Below are 6,555 nucleotides of genomic sequence, written 5' to 3' on the forward strand. Positions count from 1 at the left end.
AAGGCTATGTACCATGTTGTATGATTTCATTTTTATGAAATATACAAAATAGACAAATCTACAGAGACTAAAAGTAGATGAGTGATTGCTTACGGCTGAGGAGTGGACAGAAGGGTGAGGAGGATGAGAATATTTATTTATAGGTATAAAGTATTATTATCTTTTGAGGGTGATAAAAATATTCTAAAACTAGATTATGGTGATTGTTGCAAAACTGTAGATATACTAAAAACCATTGAATTGTACACTTTAAACTGGTGAACCTTATGGTAGATAAATTATATCTCAACAAAGCTGTTAAACCTAACAGCTGTAGAATGAAAGCAGCCATGGACAAGATGAAAATGAATGAGCACGGCTGCATTCCAACAAAACTTTACAAAGAAAAAAAAACAAAAAAGAAATGGTGGGCCAGATTTGACCTGTGGGCTGTAGTTTGCTAACACCTAAGCTACAGTGTGAAGAAAGAGATTAAGTCATGGAGTTATTGGAACCAGTTGTAGGTCGTACACTGTTATTTTAACAATGCTACTGCAGGAGCTATCTGGTTTCATCTCTGGTGTCAAGTTTTTCTTACTATGCTGACATTCATTTTTAGCACTGGAGATTTCTTGCTCTTGTTTTAGAATTCAACCATAGATTTTAAATGTATTTTTGTATTTTATCCATTACTTCCCTGTGCTTAGAAACGTGGAGGAGACTTCCTGCCTCAGTTTAGACTGCCAAACTGACCAAAAGTTACATATATGCTAAGTCCCTGTCTCTTTCTCCAGTCTCACCTCTTATTACTCCTTTATTCTCTCAGTAAATTTTAGCCACACTGATGTCTTTTCTGCCTTAGGGCCTTTCAAATTGTTCTTTCCTCTGCCCCTAAATCTTCACTTGGCAGGCAACTTCTTATCATCAAGTCAAATATCATTTAGCCCTTCCTAAATACTCAATCTAATTTGTCCTTCCTCACCCCTACAGTCTATCTCACTACCTTGTTCTGTTTTCTTCCTAACAAAGTTATTAGGAGGAGAAGGGGACGACAGAGGATGAGGTGGTTGGATGGCATTACTGACTCAATGGACATGAGTTTGAGCAAACTCCGGGAGTTGGTGATGGACAGGGAAGCCTGGTGTGCTGCAGTCCATTGGGTTGCAAAAAGTTGGACACGACTGAGCTACTGAACTGAACTGAGAGTCATTAGGTAGGTGATTTTGTCTCTGCCCAAGCTCTGAGTATGTACCTTTCTTTTGAGATTCTGTTCATGAGTGGGCAATGCTAACTGAGCCTCTGGCTTTCTCCACAGTATGTTTTGCTTTTGCTTCTGTTTGCCCATGGCTTGTGTTCAGTCCTGATTCCTATGGCTTCTGAGACTTTTGGTACTGTGGATTCCTGGGTAATTGTTGTTATTGTTTGAGGGAAATTTCCCCATTTTTTTGTCCTTGAATATCTTTCTCTTCTTGTTTTTGAGTACAGCACAAAATTTTAAAAATATATATTGTATAAAAATTAGCTTGCTCCTTGGAAGAAAAGTTATGACAAACCTAGACAGTGGCCCCATGAACTGCAGCATGCCAGGCTTCCTTGTTCTTCACTATCTCCCAGAGTTTGCTTGAACCCATGTCCACTGAGTCAGTGATGCCATCCAACCATCTCACTCTGTCATCCCCTTCTCCTCCTGTCTTCAATCTTTCCCAGCATCAGGGTCCTCTCCAGTGAGTCAGCTCTTCACATCAGGTGACCAGAGTACTGGAGCTTCAGCTTCAGCATCAGTCCTTCTAAGGAATATTCAGGGTTGATTTCCTTTAGGATTGAGTGGTTTGATCTCCTTGCTGTTCAAGGGACTCTCAAGAGTCTTCTCCAACACCACCGAAAGCATCATCTTCATCAAGAAGCTCTTTAGTTCCTCTTCACTTTCTGCCATTAAAGTGGCATTATTTGCATATCTGAGGTTGTTGATATTTCTCCCAGTAATCTTGATTCCAGCCTGTGAGTCATCGAGCCTGGCATTTCACATAATATACTCTGCATATAAGTTAAATAATCAGGGTGACAATATATAGCCGTGATGTACTCCTTTCCCAATTCTGAACCAGTTCTTTGTTACACGTCCAGTTGTAACTGTTGCTTCTTGTCCTGAATACAGGTTTCTCAGGAGGCAGGTAAGGTGGTCTGGTATTCCCATCTCTTTAAGAATTTTCCACAGTTTGTTGTGATCCACACAGTCAAAGTCTTTAGCATAGACAACAAAGCAGAAGTAGATGGGTTTTTTTGGAATCCCCTTGCTTTTACTGTGATCCAGAGGATGTTGGCAATTTGATCTCTGGTTCCTCTGCCTTTTCTAAATCCAGCTTGAACATCTAGAACTTCTTGGTTCACGTGCTGCTGAAGCCTCACTTGAAGGATTTTGAGTATAATCTTGCTAGCATGTGAAATGAATGCAATTGTACGGTAATCTGAACATTCTTTGGCATTACCTTTTTTGGGGATTGAAATGAAAACTGACTTTTCCAGTCCTGTGGCCACTGCTGAGTTTTCCAAATTTTCTGGCATACTAAGTGCAGCACTTCAACAGCATCGTCTTTTAGGATATGAAATAGCTAAGCTGGAATTCCTCACCTCACTAGCTTTGTTCGAAGTAATGCTTCCTAAGGCCCACTTGACTTCACATCCCAGGATGTCTGGCTCTAGGTGAGTGACCCCACCATTGTGGGGGTCATTAAGATCTTTTTTCTATAGTTTTTTGTATAGTTCTTATGTACCTTCTTGCCATCTCTTCTTAATCTCTTCTTTCTGTTACAGAAACCTTATGGCCTACAAAACCTTTATAAAAAGTTGATCCCTTGAGATCAAAGACTTGATGAAAGTGGGATTTTAAGGAAAGACTGTACCAGTTTAATCTAAGACTGTATGCCAAGACTGATCCAAGATTTAAGGTATTTTCAAAAAATTTCATACCTAGATGATGAGAATCTTAAGTTGAAGAACAGAGAAATACAAAATCCTCTGAAAAAGAAGAGAGTTTAGGTTGTACTGGAGACCATTTTTTAAAAGTCTAATATATTTACAGCTTCTTAACTAAAGCTCCAAGGCAGGTTTAGAAAACTTTAATTGAAATATTTTCCCACTTTGCGGAAAATGTGCCTTAAGAAATAATTTAGGTTGAAATGAACCTCATTGTCTTGCCTTAAAACAGTTCTTGAACCATTATTTGTTTTTCCTTGCTATTCTTTTGTTTCTGAATCTTTCACAAACCAACTGGAGCCAATTATATTCCATGCAATTAAAACCAAATAGTTTGTGCCATGATGCTCTTTAGTGCAGCTGTTTCCTCTTAGTCTCGGGCATTTTTTATGACCCTATTTTCCCTCCTAAAGCTTTCTCATTCTATGGTGGTGGCATTTGCAAATTAACATTCCCAGCAAAAGTTTTATAGGCTTCAGATTTTTCTGAACAATATCTTCTCCCCTATGGTGACAGCCCAGGAGCACCCTCAGGTTCAGTAAAGTCCTGTTTTTATATTCAAAAACATGCAGCAGATGAAATAGGTTAAGGTTATCATAGCTTGGGAGTTGCACCTAGGAAATAAAAATGTAACATTTAAGAAAACAGAATATTCCCCCTAAAAAATTACTTTCACTTATTGTCATGTGTGCCCCAAATTTCCACACTTCCACAATTAACATTTATTTAGATCTTAAAATGTACATAGCAATGGAGACACTAAGAAATATAATATCTGCTTTCTGATCTCTTATAGACCAACAACTCAAACTTTTGGTTTTAGGACCTCTTTCCACTTCGTAAAATTTGAGGATCCCAAAAGACTTTTGTTTATGTGAGTTTTATCTATTAATATTTTCCATACTGGAAATTAAGAGTGAGAAAAATGTTTAAATATTTCTTTTTTCACTTAAAAACAACAATATTATACCTATTACAACTTAACAAAAATACCTTATTTTTATGAAAACTATGTTGTCTAAAACAAAGTAATAGAAAATGGCCACAATCACTCAGGAAAACCGTATATCTCAGGTTTTTAAAAACCCAATGTCTCTTTCAATATACTGAATATTTTTCTTAAACTACACATAATCTCTTTTAAAATTCCTCTATCTTGAGAAACCCTGCAGCAGAAGAATAAATTGCACCAAGAATGCATCCATACTCAGCATGGACTGTGGAGACAGTCTTAAGGAGGCATTTTCATCATGTATATCAGTAGAGAGACATCAACATAATGACTTTACATTCTGCACACTTGACTATCTTGCAAAACTTGGAATGTGAATTTTAGGATCAATTTAGAAGGCAGAATTTGTAAATATACTTAGTTTAACCACTAGACGGTTTCTCTTCCAATAATATTAGGGTTGTATATTTTAACAAGAAGACTAAGTTTATATGTGCCATTCAATGCAAATATAGCAGTTATATTCATAATTGCAAAATCTTTGAAGCAACCAAAATGTCCAAAAAAATAATAAAAATATTGGAATTATTTTACACTTATGTGGATCTCTTTAATGTCTGACTTAATAAAAGACAATTGGATTATCCTATCTGATTTTGCACTTAGCCTGTCGTGATATCACTTTTCATATAGCATCGAGAAAATTCCACCTGTGAGAGAATCAGAGTTAAAAAGGCAAATAATGAATTATTTTGAAAATAGTTATGACCTCATGTACCCACTGAAAGGTTCTCAGAGACCACAAGGGATCCTTGGATCTCACTTTGCAAATCCCTACTCTACGATGAGAAAGAAGATCTGTACATGAAAAGAGAAAAGTGGCAACATAAGCAGCACATTTCAACTGACAAAGAAAAGGGATTCAAGATTTTCAGGGGAGTTGTAATTAACAGTGGTCAAGGGAGGAGCTATCCCATGTCCGAGGTCAGGGGTGGCGGCTGAGAGGAGCAACCCTAAGTCCAAGCAGCGGTGGCTGCACAGGCACAGGAGAGCCGAGAGGAGCTATTCCACATTCAAGGTCGGGAGGGGTGACCTTGTCTAAGGTAAGGAGCAGTGGCTGCGCTTTGCTGGAGCAGCCGTGAAGAGATACCCCACGCCCAAGGTAAGAGAAACCCAAGTAAGATGGTAGGTGTTGCCAGAGGGCATCAGAGGGCAGACACACTGAAACTATAATCACAGAAAACTAGTCAATCTGATCACACGGACCACAGCCTTGTCTAACTCAATGAAACTAAGCCATGCCGTGTGTGGCCACCCAAGAGAGACGGGTCGTGGTGGAGAGGTCAGACAGAATGTGGTCCACTGGAGAAGGGAATGGCAAACCACTTCAGTATTCTTGCCTTGAGAACCCCATGAACAGTATGAAAAGGCAAAATGATAGGATACTGAAAGAGGAACTCCCCAGGTCGGTAAGTGCCCAATATGCTACTGGAGATCAGTGGAGAAATAACTCCAGAAGGAATGAAGGGATGGATCTGCGGGTAGAGCTGGACTTTCTTCTCCTGCAGCTCCTCAAAGACCTGGAGCAACTGGAGGCGAAGCGGCAAGCGCTAAACGCCTGGGTGGAGGAGGGCTGGCTCTCGTTCTCCAAAGCACGCTATGCAATGGGTGCCAAGTCAGTAGGGCCCCTGCAGTATGCGTCCCACATGGAGCCCCAAGTCCGCGTCTGCACCGGCGAGGCTCAGGACGGACTCCAGAAGTTCTGGATGGTGAGAGCCGGCACCCAGACTCCAGAAGAAGTGGGATCCCGCGAGCTCTGCGCAGGCGCAAGGGTCTCCCAAGGACCCCAGAGCCAGACTCCTCCCCAGCTCCCCAGAACCCTTTGAAATGGTTTGGAATCCTGGTGCCTCACAGTCTGCGACAAGCTCAAGCCAGCTTCCGGGAGGGTCTGCAGCTGGCTGCAGACATGGCCAGCCTTCAGAGCCGCATCAGCTGGGGTCGAAGCCAGCTCCAGGAACTCCAGGAGAAACTCAAGCAGCTAAAACCCAGGGCTCCCTGACCTGTCACCACAGAAGCAAGGCAGTGGGAACAGCTATTCTTCGATGTGGCTCCCTTATCAGCTCTTCCTCCTTCACAGATTGCCCGCCACCCAAACTAACTCCTGCTCCTTAATACTTCTCTGGTCTGCATGTTTCCAACTTTGTTAAGTGGGGAAGGCTGAAGAGGCAAACTGCATAATGTTCAAAGTTACTACTGTGAAACCACTCACATCCATGTAGAGCAGTCACAAAGCTGTTAGGTTCATATTATTGAACAATAACAACTTCATGCCTCAGTTAGCTGTGGTTTTTGATTACTGGATGAAATACTACACAGCTAGGGGCAGGGAAGGACAAGAAGTAGGTGCTTCAGTTTCTCTAGATCCTTAGAACTGACTTTGATGGAGGAAAAAAAACATACATAGCTACACAGATCAGGACAGAATGATTCTGCGCTGATAGAAAAACACACATACCTAAGTAGACGGGGAATGCTTAGCAGGTTTTAAGCCAGAAAGTAAAAAGGATCTGACCCAAATTTTCAAGGGAACTCTTTCAAGAGACCATTCAGGTTTTTTAACGACTGCTTTTGCCTTTCAAGAATGAGTCTTT

General features: G+C 40.7%; 1 pseudogene across 1 annotated transcript; it reads left to right on the forward strand.

Annotated features, from left to right (window-relative positions):
• LOC108637418 lies at positions 5,434-6,151 on the forward strand (annotated as a pseudogene). The gene has a single exon (XR_001919063.1). The product of XR_001919063.1 is annotated as a coiled-coil domain-containing protein 115 pseudogene (transcript).

This window comes from Capra hircus, chromosome 13 (genome assembly GCF_001704415.2).
Source record: "Capra hircus breed San Clemente chromosome 13, ASM170441v1, whole genome shotgun sequence".
Lineage (NCBI taxonomy): Eukaryota > Metazoa > Chordata > Mammalia > Artiodactyla > Bovidae > Capra > Capra hircus.